The sequence below is a fragment of the Xenopus laevis genome, chromosome 3L (assembly GCF_017654675.1).
Source record: "Xenopus laevis strain J_2021 chromosome 3L, Xenopus_laevis_v10.1, whole genome shotgun sequence".
Classification (NCBI taxonomy): domain Eukaryota; kingdom Metazoa; phylum Chordata; class Amphibia; order Anura; family Pipidae; genus Xenopus; species Xenopus laevis.
Genome location: NC_054375.1, coordinates 65,867,813 through 65,881,550, shown reverse-complemented (window position 1 = coordinate 65,881,550; position 13,738 = coordinate 65,867,813).

Below are 13,738 nucleotides of genomic sequence, written 5' to 3'. Positions count from 1 at the left end.
GCTTTATCTGCCCGTGTATGGCCACCATTAGTTAGAATGTAAATCGGCGGCAGGATGGCAATTTTTGTGCTTCATCTTCCGAAGTTGCCTCACGAGGAAAGTTTGGGCGACTTTGAAAAACGAAGCACTCTGAGTGCCATCCCGCCAGCGATTTAATGAGATGTGCGGACCCTAGGCTTTAGCGATTTACACTCTAGCCCACGAGGGGGGGCAGTTTGGGGAGATTTAGTCGCCCGGCTATATATCGCCTCTTCTTTGGGGTGACTAATCTCCCCAAACTGTAAATTGCTAAAGCCTAGGGTCCTCACATCTCATTAATCCACCACTGCCTGCAGGCAATCACCATAGGATTGAAACTTAATATTCTAAACTTTTTGCTGTCTGCCTGTCAAATAGAAAAACACCGCAGGCTATACAGACATGGAGGGGGGGGGGGCAGGGTCATGTAAATATATATATGCACTTGAGTGCCCATGCCTAGGGCAGTAGCTTTAGGGGCATGGCCCTCAGGTGTCGCTAACTATCTTAAAGTGCCATTTAAAATAAAATCTTTTCTAATTTGTTAAAATGGGTAAAGGAAGAGCCAGCATTTAAAGGAGATGTAAAGCTAAACATGTTTATAAATTTGCTCTGAGTAGTCATCTGAGCACTTTTGTCATCTACATAAATTCTTTACTCTCTTTAAATGAGACGGAAAGGCAAATATCATTGTGGAGTGCTGTTTTGTTAGGCACTATACAGGCACAGCCAAGCCACTGATCTGCTCCAGCCATGGATCAGTTATGCCAATAATCCATTCAGACCCTGTCCACCCCCCGCCCCACACACACAAACCTCGTCCCCTAGACAGACTGCAAATCACTCACAATAAAGGCAAATGTAAACTAGGGTTAAGGTCCCCATAGATGCAAAGATTTTTCTTTGGTGAACGACCAATTTTAGTGCAATCCAACCAATCGGTCCAATTATCGTGAGGTTAGTGGGAACCAAACGATCATGCATCTAACGATATTTCATCCGACATCAGAAAATTGATTGGCCAGGTTAGAAAATTGTCATCGGTCACATTGAAATCTATATATTTTACACTTGTTTGCAGGGCCAAGCAGGCAGCTACCCTCAGTTTTCCTGGCTTCAACTAAACAACATCGATTGAAATGGTCTTTTTAGTTGATGGACAAATCGTACATTTAAAGGATTGCTTGGTCTAACAATAACGAAAAGATCTTTTAAAAATCTTTACATATATGGCCAGCTTTAGACGATGTATACCAATGTGGATTCTCCACAGGTGGATTTCGACGCAAAATGTTTTGGCACCAAAATCCACCACGTCTGCCTGCACCTGAGCGGTAACAATCAGAGATGGAACTAGGTGGGGGTGGGTCGTGCAGCCGGGCCCCGCCCCCCACCCTCTTCAGTGCGGCGCTGCAGTGGGCGCATGACTGCCGGGGGCCCTGCGGGGGTGCGGGCCCTGGCCCAATTGCACCCCCTGCTCCCCCGGTAGTTACGCCACTGGTAACAATGCTTCTGAGTGCAAGTAGAGCGGGAACAAATGAGCAGCAGATTCTATGTGGAGAAACTGTCGAGATCAGCCTTAAACATATAAAAAATGCAAAAATATATTTTTAAAAAGCAGTAAAACGTATTGTTTTGTAATAAATGAATAAAAATCCAATAGAATATGTTAGTGCATTAAAAGGGGCCTTTTTTTGTTTTACTACAATATAAAAGTTTTATTGTGCGGCATCTACTGGTGTTCCTATTAATTCTAGCAGTGATTAGAAACCTAGGATTTTGTCATTTTGCGGAATAACAAGATTAACAGAGCAATGAAAATGCGAGTGGCACTGTCACACCTAAATCTACCACCCAACTTGCTTTCATTTACCAAACAGCTTAAGAAATAAGATCTTGCAAGTTTTCAGAAAATCCACACCTACACAAACCTTGAGTACACAGGTATCTTAAATATTAAATATTTCTGTGTATGACTAAAGGCAGGCAGCTGTACTATGAACTAGCCTGAAAATGTAAACCAAGTATGACAAATGCTTCAATCATGAAGCATATTTACTTAAACATGCACAGACTCATGTGTATTAATGCATAGAAAGTAAGAAATCTGTACAATCACTGAGTAAGTTTTATAAAACCCTTATGGTTTTCATAAATTTCATGAAACTTAATAGGGGTCATTTACTACAGATTGGAGGGGAAGAAGTCCAGAGCACTAAGGGGCTTCTTCCCTCTGCCTGGCTGCAGCCCATACCTCCTCCGCCAGATAAAAAAATCAGTGTCAGGTCAAATCGATTTGCATCCTCTACAGGTTCCTAACTTGTGTGTCTAAATGAGTAAGGGGATGGAGAGGGGGACAAATACACACTGCCTTTTAAATGACCACAACTATCTTTATAAATGTAATTATGGATTCCTGCCATGAGGCAAGATGAGCACCTTTTATATACATAAAAGTCCCGGCACTATTACAGAGGTTTAGCACAATAAATATTATCGTTCACTCTATCCTGTTTATTGTAAGATTTATTTGGGGTCGGTAGCCGATCACCGTTAACAGTAAGTGGCTCGGGTGCAACCTGCCCCGAGCCCTGCTCTTATAGGTAAATTTAGGCAAAACCTTCCATCCATCTCCCAGACCAGGCCCGGACTGGCAATCTGTGGGTTCTGGCAAATGCCAAAGGGGCTGCTATAAGGTGCCATAGAAAGTCACTATTTAGTGGGCTGGTGGGGCTGTTTGGGCCTCTATGTGGGCTGATTGGGCCTCTGTGTACCTGAAATGCCAGGGCCTATTTTAATTCTCAGTCCGGACCTGCCCCAGACTCTTTCATCATTTGCTCTCCCACATATAATAATACAAGAATCGGCTTACCCTCTTCATGAGGTGACCCGGGTGCTGCCACCCAGAGTCTGTCGCTAAGGGAGACGATTATCACAATGCAAATCCAAAGCATTGCAACGCACTCCTAGGGTCAATGATCGATCAGGTTCGTATTCAGTTAAAAGATCCGTCTTTATTAGTTACATCAGTTAAAAGGAATGTTAGCTCATGGTCTGACGCGTTTCATAACTATGTACTTCACCGGAGGTTTCTGATGAAGTACATAGTTATGAAACGTGTCAGACCATGAGCTAACATTCCTTTATAAAGGCTGTATAATAAAAGTCCTTTTCAAATTAAACATGAAATCCAATTTATATTTTTAATTAAAGCATTCATAGCTGTTGTAAGCTCGTTTAAAAATCTCAGCTGTCAATCAAATGTCTGCCACTCCACTATGCCCTCCTGGGCATAGAGGTGGGGCAGACAATTACTTTCACTTTCTATTCAGCACTTCCTAGATGTCACTGCTCTCCACATATTCCCCTGTTCTCGTCATCATTTATTTGTGAAGCAAGGGCATGGGGATGGACATCGGGTCCCCCATTCCTGTGCACAACCAAGATTCTGAGATGATGCAAGGCTTGCTTTAAAGGGATACTGTCATCGGAAAACATGTTTTTTTCAAAACGCATCAGTTAATAGTGCTACTCCAGCAGAATTCTGCATTGAAATCCATTTCTCAAAAGAGCAAACAGATTTTTTTATATTCAATTTTGAAATCTGACATGGGGCTAGACATTTTGTAAATTTTCCAGCTGCCCCTGGTCATGTGACTTGTGCCTGCACTTTAGGAGAGAAACGCTTTCTGGCAGGCTGCTGTTTTTCCTTCTCAATGTAACTGAATGTGTCTCAGTGGGACATGGGTTTTTACTATTGAGTGTTGTTCTTAGATCTACCAGGCAGCTCTTATCTTGTGTTAGGAGCTGCTATCTGGTTACCTTCCCATTTGAGAAATGGATTTCAGTGCAGAATTCTGCTGGAGCAGCACTATTAACTGATTCATTTTGAAAAAAAATTTTTTTCCATGACAGTATCCCTTTAATAACATTGTGCACAAAATGGCTCCTGCCTGCTTGCTATAATTATTAATTGACTGAAAAAAGACTAAAGGAAGCAAGATTAAAATCATTTATATTGTGTAATTAAAGTTTATTTTGCTTGACTAGTGTGATAAAATAGGATTTTGAATATTATTTTTGGGTTACGGGTCCCCTTTAACTGATGTAACTAATAAAGACGGATCTTTTAAATGAATACGAACCTGAGCGATCATTGACCCTAGGAGTGCGCTGCAATGCCTTGGATTTGCAAGGTGAGCACCTTGCCTCAGGCAGCAGTGAACAGCCAGTAACAAGGGGCGGCAAAAAGCCGCCTCCTGTAACGTAAGAGCCGAATTTCCGGTTTTTAAACCGGAAATCCGGCTTTGCTAGTGCAGAAAGTGCAGTACGCGCGCTTGCGCTAGCGATGCAGCCCCTTTTGTCCCGCTCCAATGTTAAACTTTTAAGCGTGGAGCGGGAGAGGGGGGCGGCATCGGGGTTGCTGCCTCATGCCCCTGGGTACAATATCCAATATATCCTTAATGTCTGACTGGGGAACTCAGGGACCACCACGCAGCCCTGCAGCTCCCGCTTCCACTTCTGCTCCCAGTACTACTTAATTAGATATTAAAGATGGCCATACGTTCCACAGTGGAAGCATAGTGAGGAATGGTGGTGGCAGGGGGCTAGTCCAACCCTGTATATCCTATATAACACAATTTATTGGACAAGGTGGCAGACCAATAAGATCTGGGGACAGGCTGATAACATTGGGAGGTTGGATTAGTGGCATTGAGGGGTGGATTAGTAATGTATGGGGGCGGGGTTATGACATAGGGTTATGGCAGGGAAGGTTGGGGCAGTGCTGTTATATCAGGGGTAGGCATTGGCCAGGTTTTTGTTGGGGTTTCAGAATGCTGAAACCTGAATAGACAGTTTTGAGCCAAGAAACTCCAAGAAAATATGAACTGTTCTGATTTGGACAAGTGGCAACCCTAAACACAACCCAGGTGGGAGGGTGCAGAATCATGCTGATGTGATCTAATGCCTATAGGCCAGCAATAGTATGACATGGGAGCATGTGCAGGTTCCTCAGGGGAGGACCACATACATAGGCCAATGTGTTCCTTTGCCAACAGAATCATTCTGCCAGCCTCATTGGTTTGAGGCCGATCAGTTAACTATCAGTCATGGAGGCTGTCATTTTGGTCCCACACTTGGCTAGGAGTGGCAGAGTTAGAAAACAATATCACCTTATGAATGGCAAGCTTAAGAGTACTGGGCAAATTGCATGGTTCACACTAGTGGCATTTAAAATCCACTGGTGCAGGTACAAATGTGAATTTTGCACATAATCTATGTAAAGCACTGTGGAATATCCCCCACAATATATAAATAAAGAATAATATCAATAAAGGGTTCTTTTGGTGCGGCAGTCATTTGTTTGCTCATACCACTGAGTGTCTGAAAGTACTGTCCTCACAGAGCTGTGGAGTCGGAGTCAGGAGCAATTTTGGGCATCAAGTCATAGTCGCCAAAAATGTACCCTAGCAACCATGCATTGATTTGAATAAAAAACGGTTATTAACAAGAGAGGGCCTGAATAGAAAGATGAGTAATAAAAAGAAGCAATAACAATACATTTGTTCTAAGAACAATACTTATAAGTTCAATAAATATAAGTTTTTTAGGTTTTCCAATTGTTTTTGGTTAATGTAGTTTAACTTAACTGATTTTTAGGGTGTGGTTTATATTTTTGAGCTTTGGCAGTACATGCTTTGTATGTTGTGTACTTAACTTTCAATCAACATCTCTGGAAAAAAGGCGCTTGCGAGGGGACATGTTTACACTTTACTAGTATATTAGAGGACATATAGACAAATAGCAGGGGACCTTTTTACCCATAAAGAGGATCGCTGCACCAGAGGCCACCCCTTCAGATTAAAGGAAAAGACCTTTTGTTTGAAGCAATGTAGGTGGTTCTTCACATTGAGAATCTGCTATGTAACCTTTTCTCCTTTTTTCGAGCTTAAAGGAACAGTAATGTCAAAAAATAAAAGTGTTTTAAAGTAATGAAAATATAATGCAGTGTTGCCCTGCAGTGGTAAAACTGCTGTGTTTGCTTAAGAAACACTACTATTGTTTATATAATTAAGCTGCTGTGTAGCAATGGGGGCAGCCATTCAAAGGAGAAAAGGCTCAGGTTACACAGCAGATAGCAAATAAGCTCTGTCTGTCTAATGGTGTTATATTTTATCCATTAGTTAACCTGTGCCATATAGCCATTTTTCAATTGCCGCCATGCGGCACAGCAGCTTGTTTATATGAACTAAAGTTGTGTTTCTGAAGTAAACAGATCAGTGTTACCAGTGCAGGACAACATTATATGATATTTAACACACTTAGATTTTTTTGGTGTTACTGTTCCTTTAAATGGCTGCCCCCATGGCTACACAGCAGCTTATTTATATAAAGTATAGTAGTCTTTTTGAAACAAACAAACCAGTTTTACCAGTGCAGAGCAACAGTACTTTATATAGTGAATAAAGTACCCCCTTTTGTAAAATATAAGGATATTATAAGTACCGAGGAGTTTCATGACCATATAAAAACACGAGGCCGAAGGCCGAGTGTTTTTATACAGGTCATGGAACTCCGAGGTAACTTCTAATATCCTCATATTTTGCAACTGGGGGTACTTTATTTATTATAATACACAAGTTTCAGTAGTCATGTGACAGAAATGACATCAGAACTCACCGTTTATAACTGATGAACTCACCGTTTATAAGGATATAATTTACAAGATAGTCATGGCTTTTGTGTATTATATATTAATTAATATGATACACTTTCAGTTTGGAGTCAGAGGTACCATAAACTGAGGAGTCAGAGTCAAAGGATTTGTGTACTGACTCCACAGCCCTGTTCAGCATTGACAACTGCATTATGACTACAAATCCCAAAATGCACAATGGTGCTTTCAATCCCATCAAAGGAGAATTGGAAGGTAGACGTGATGTAAGTTTTTGTTCCATTGTACTGATAATTTATAGTCTAAAAGCCTTGGGGAATACAATGTATCACCCAAATGATTTCAAATGAGTTCTATTTGTTTGTTTTTTAAAAACATGATGAGTTATGCATATTTAGGATTGTCCTCTGACAATGGCAGTTACCATTTTTTGTTGCATTACATCCAGTCACAGCATCCACTACAATGATTGCCAACCAGAAGCATGCACATTTATATGCAAGACTTTGTCATACCTCCCAACTGTCCTGTTTTTAGAGGGACAGTCCCTCTTTTGACAGCTCAACCTGCAGTCCCTCATTTGTACTGGAAAGTCCTGTTTTTCTCTGCACTGAACAGTCAGAAAAAGAAACAAAGTTTCTAACTCAATTGGCTTTTGGCAGAGAGCCCAGAACAGCCACTGCTGCTTATAAAATACTTTTGTAACAATTTCAAGATAAGGAAATAAGTAATTGTAACAATATAAGATAACAGGTCCCTTGGGAAAAGTTAGACTCACAGCTTAAAGGGCATTTCACCTTCATTAGGAAAACTGTAATAACTGGAAAAAAAACACAGAAATATGTTCAAACTTTCATAACCTGCCAAATTTAGTAAAATTAACATGGTAATCATGGGGTGTGGCCACAAAAATGGGCGTGGTCAAAAATTTACAAAAATACGCAAACAAACTTTTTCGTCCCTCTTTTTATTTCCAAAGTGTTGGGAGGTATGCTATGTCAGTTTCTAGTGTGCATGTTCTACCAGAGCAACTCTGCTTTTTGAGCCCAGGGAGTATTATAGAATAAGATAAAGTCACATATATTTGTTTGTTATGGTTGTTGAAACCATACAACATTATTTAATCAGATTTTACATTATAGTATGGAAGATCAGATTTTATAGAATCCCACAAAATCTTTTGCTATTGCATACTGTTGTATGCCAACATCCAATAGGTCAAATAACGCAGATCCACAAAATCTGACAAAAATATCCCATATAATTATGCCCTTACAGTCAGATGTGGTGGTGTGGTCGGGCATTGGGAGAAGGATGTAGATAGCCACCCTTGCATTGCTTGGTAAAGATACTTGGCCCAGATCTGACTCCTTTTATGCTAGTAAAATGTACAAGTTTCTTATCAGTAATTGGAATAGGTACAATGAATTTCATAATTCCCAATTGGACATTGTGCAGGAGTGTGTTTCAACTAAACAATTAGTATCATGTCACCTCATTGCAGCAGTACTGTCACCATGAGTATTGGGAGATGTGTAACAGTCTGAAGGAGTTATGCTGAATTGCTTTTTTGCTGTCTTGCACCTATTGCATGGCCCAACTATAGTTAGTGGGTAGACACAGAGACGTCAACCATGGCAAGGCTTAAGCCAGGGGGGAAATTATGAAAGTGTCTTTTATCATCATCAGAAGTAATGTCATTATGCATGCCCACCACTAGCATTGACATCACTGCACCAGGGCCACTCCTGCAATGAGGCAAGGTGAGAACCTTGCCTAGGTGGCACTGAGCAGCCAGCAGCAAACTGTAACTTTAAGAGCTGAATTTCCGTTTTTTAAAACAGTATTTTGGCTCCGCTAGTGCAGAGCGCAATATATTGCTCATTGCACTATCAATGCCGCCCCCCTTTTGATCTGCTTCAATGCTGAAGTTTTAAGAGCGGAGCGGAAGGGGGGTCAGCAATAGCCCCAGGATCACTGTGCATGCATGTGTAGTCTTCTGAAGCCACTGAATGCTCACTGTGCATGTGCACAAGCTCCATCTGACATCACTAACTGCTTACTGTGCATGTGCAAATTGAATTCAACTAAGAAACTGGAAATACTAGGAAAATGATGTATGGTGACAGGAGACTGGGATGGGGGTCCAAACTGAGTAACCCCTGGCGAAATCTGAGGGAGTTCACATGTTTGTGCCACTACCGGAGACAAACATCTAATAGATTGTTGTGCACCCCCCAGTAAATAAAGTTGTTAGGCTTTCCCCAGTCTGGGGTACTATGCACTTACAGCAAAGTGTTGTGGTGATATATTCCTTAGATTTAGGGTCTCCCTAAGAGCTATGTCACACGTTGGTTTTATGCCATTTTATTATTGGCTTAACATGTGGTTTTAAAGGGTCCATGGAAAATACAGTGTTCATTACCTATGATTTGTTCTACACTCTCACAAATCTTTGCATACCATTATATAAATTTGGGTTTCATCACACATATTCCTGTGCATAATTGTAGTAATGTATAATTAAGCTTTGTATGTTTATATCAATATTGACTTTTGTAATCTCCACATGGGCCAAAATGAATGCCAAATAAAAATGCTGCCTAAAGATGTGAGAAAGAAAATCTTGTGAAAAAATGCAGTAACCATCCTACAATATGCTGCATATATACACCACATGCGCTAGCAGTCCAGGCATAATTGTTTGTTTCAACAGATTGTTCCGGGGTATCAGCTTCTGTATGTGAAAACACACATTCTGGTGTTGTGTCCAGCCCAAGATGCTGCAAGGCACACCTAGATGAACAGGAAAATAGTCCCACCAAGTTCTGCAGAAGGGTAGTCCAGGCCAGTTCCTTTTTTTCAAAGGCAAACAGGCTGCTGCTTTAAGGTTACATTGGTCAGGGAGGGTGCTTAATATATTGGCACCCACATTTCTTTTACTTTGCTTGTCTTTTAAATTTCTCAGCCACTTCCCCTTCCTGAAAATTTGTATTTATTTATGCCCTGTATTCATTTTGTGTATGTTGTAGCATGTTGCAGGCACATATATTTTTCAGCCAGCAGTACATTCCCACAGTAGTTTTGAGGATGTGTTTTGTACTGCACCAGACAGTCTGCCTGGTGCAGAATTACACTGTCTCTGTCTGGAACTGTTTGGGCAATCCCAGTGTTCACTGTGCAATAAGGATGCACCTTTTATGGTCTGATCCTGTCAGTAATATGTGTGTCTTGGCAGGTCTCTAGCGCTCTACAGTCTTTTAGTTCTGTTTACACATGTTGGCAAATAGTTCTTGTAAAGTAGCCTGGAGGTGTGGAATGAAGAAATACTCAGCATAATTCATCACTCTTGCTTACATTAGATTTTATGTTTGGCTTTCTCTTATAGTGCATTATAGTTTGTAAAGTGAAATAATGGTTATTGTGCACTTGTAGATTTTCTATTGGTGAAGGAAAAAAATGTTTGCCCAGCGCACATACACAAAAGAACTGGTAGATCAGGTTGGTGAGCACTATTTTCTTAACCCTAAAGCATAGAATAAATGGATTTGCATTTCATTTCCAAGCATAGAGAATAAAGTCAAAGATAGTTGAAGGTGTTTGGTCTCATTGAAAAATAATGAGACAAAGTGCATAGTACAAAACAGAAGTTCAAAGTATGTTTTTGCACCTTTACCCAAATGCAATCATGGAATTGCGTTCTGAGGTGCAGAGTTGTGACTCACAGTCACTTCAGATGCAGGATGAAGGGAAGGAGGTGGGTGGTACATGAGCATCCTCAGAGCAACCCCTTACCTTGAGCATCACTGACAACACTGCTCGAGGTGGGGAGCTCAGGACTTTGCGTCCTGCATCAGATTTTTAATCTGGAAAAGAGCACAATAGCAACACTTAGTAACATAGTAAAAAGTCACACATCCATGAAGTTCAGCCTTCTAAGCCTATATATAAACTGCCTAACTGCTAGTTAATCCAGAGGAAGGCAAAAAAAAACCAACAATTTGAAGCCTCTCCAATTTGCCTTAGAGGGGGAAAAATTGTCTTGTGGGATCCAGAGGGGGCCCCTTGGGGGTCCCCTCAGGCAGCAGCCATTCAAAGGAGAAAATACTCAGGTTACACAGCAGATAGCAGATACGCTCTGTAGAACATAATAGTGTTATCTGTTATCCACTATTTAACCTGTGCCTGAGCCTTTTTTCAATTACCGCCATTGCTACACAGCAGCTTGTTTATATGAACTATAGTAGTATTTCTGAAGCAGAGAGATCAGTTTTACCAGTGCAGGGCAACACTACATGATATTTTCATTTCTTTTAAACACTTTCATTTTTTAGTGTTATGGTTAAAATGTTTGCCTGACTTTTATCACTGTAGAAAAAAAGCAGTATCAGTAACAGGAAAGCCCACTTTTAATAGCATTTTTGTTAAATGCTGACCATTGTTATTTTACAGCAAGCTGTATGAAACGCCATAAGAAGGTTAATTTGTTGTGTGCACTGTTATTGATCAAGCAAAGTTACATATCAGCATATGTTTTAAAATGTTTCTTCACTCCTAAACCCACTGGTAAGCAGTGTACATTTATGTTTGGTAATCATAAGACCCTACTTTTACTCTTCAGTTATCAACGGATTACAATATAGCTGTCATATTCTTGATATCACTTCAACTTGCAGTGCAGCAGTAAAGAGTGACTGAAGTTTATCAGAGTGCAAGTCACATGACTGGGGGCAGTTGGGAAACTGACAATGTCTAGCCCCATGTCCGAAGTTAGATATAAAAAAATCTGTTTGCTCTTTTGAGAAATGGATTTCAGTGCAGAATTCCGCTGGAGCAGCACTATTAACTTATGCATTTTTTAAAATTGTGCCCGAAGCTGCAAAAAAACTTGAATCTGAAAATACTCCAGCTATAACATGTCGAAGTGAGGTAGAAGTCAATTGCAGAGGTCCCTTGAACCATTTGAAGATGTTTTTAGCCTTCATGATTTTCGGGGTTTTTTTGCTCAAGAATTCTATCAATTCAAGCTATTCAAGTTTTTTTGGCCGATTGACTTGATCAATTTAAATATTTGAATTCCCCCCCCCATTTCATGCAGATATGTAAGATGCCTTATCTAGAAAACCCCACATATATATATATCTATATATAAAACAAGGGAAAGTTGTGCTCACCACTAGTTTTTAAAACCATTAGGCGGGGGTGCAGCGAGGCTGTGACCACAAAATACATATAGACAATTACAAGAGTCCTCAGCACTCAACCCATTATCAATATATTTAAGACAGAGACATTTTGTGCAAACTGCTACTGAAAAATGCCTTACCCTTTAAACAAAACAGGGATTGTTTGTCCATATATTGCAATATATTTAAGCTGGCCAACTACATCAAAGTCATCCCATATCTGGCCAGTCCTACGCTCAATTTTCATCTGATTCATTAAGAATTCTATAGTTTCATTATACATTTTATAAAGGGACGAAAACGTTTTACCTGCAACTTACTTGCTGCTTTCAAAGTAAAACTCCCAAACTTGGCTGCCCTTTTATTAGACACCAGTGGGATCACCTGACTATAGCTGGGAAGGGTGGGAGCTACAACATGGAGCTGGTCACTGCTCCTGTAGAACTATAACAAACAAGGGAAAGTTGTGCTCACCACTAGTTTTTAAAACCATTAGGCGGGGGTGCAGCGAGGCTGTGACCACAAAATACATATAGACAATTACAAGAGTCCTCAGCACTCAACCCATTATCAATATATTTAAGACAGAGACATTTTGTGCAAACTGCTACTGAAAAATGCCTAATATATAGCAGCAGTTGTTTGGAAAATTGCTGCAAACCCATATCTGATCTGAACCTCATTAACTATTTACACATTAAATTACACATGCACACACATACCACATTCCTTCATTGATTAATAAGTTTATTAGCAAATTAACATAGGGTGCCTACATGTCTCCCCCTCCGGCTCCTCAGCAATAGAGTTCTAACTCAGTCAGCAGTGTATTTTTGGTACAAGCCTCAGGTCTCTCAAAAGCACAGACACCTGCAGCAATACAGGTAAGGCAGAATGCACAGTGCAAAGTAGAAGAAAAATTTAATTTTTTTTTTAAATAGGCAGCTGTAAGTTTTGTGTATTTGTATGCATATAACTGCTCAATCCATTAAAGTTAAAAAACAGCTTTAGCTGTTATTTTTACTTTCTGAAGGGATGGGAAGAAATTCCACCTACACCAAGTTTCCATGCCAGTTTCCTTACACAACACCTTTCAGGCATGTAGGCAACTATTTCAATCTATGCCTGTGGGCAAGCAGCAGAATGCAGTTGCCGCCTCTGCATCCATTCTCGTTCCCAATTCAAATGTTTATTGCATCATAGGAATCACTGTTACAAATGAAGTGAGACCAAGTAAACGTCAAAAAGTAAAGAACTTCAAATTGTATTTATTACAATCCATGGCAAATACATATGAGGTTTTAGACAGCTATCAAGAATATATCACAAAAAATAGAATTTTACTGAATAAAAAATAATATATACACACACTATGGGGCAGATTTACTTAGCTCGAGTGAATAGTTGGAATGCAAAAATAGTCGAATTTCGAAGTATTTTTTTGGGTACTTCGACTATCGAATTGGTCAAATTCGATCGAATCGAATGATTCGAACGATTCGAAGTAAAAATCGTTCGACCATTCGATAATCGAAGTACTGTCTCTTTAAAAAAAACTTTGACTTCATACTTCGCCACATTAAAGCTACCGAAGTGCAATGTTAGCTTATGGGGACCTTCCAGAGCACTTTTCTAAGTTTTTTTTGATCGAATAAAAATCATTAGATCGATCGCTTAAAATCGTTCGAATTGTTCGATTCGACGGATTTTATCGTTCGAACGGTTTTTATTCGATTGTTTGATCGAACCTTTTGCAGTAAAATCCTTTGAATTCGATATTCAAATTCGAAGGATTTTACTTCAAGGGTCGAATTCGATGGTTTTTTAACCCTCGAAATTCGACCCTTGATAAATCTGC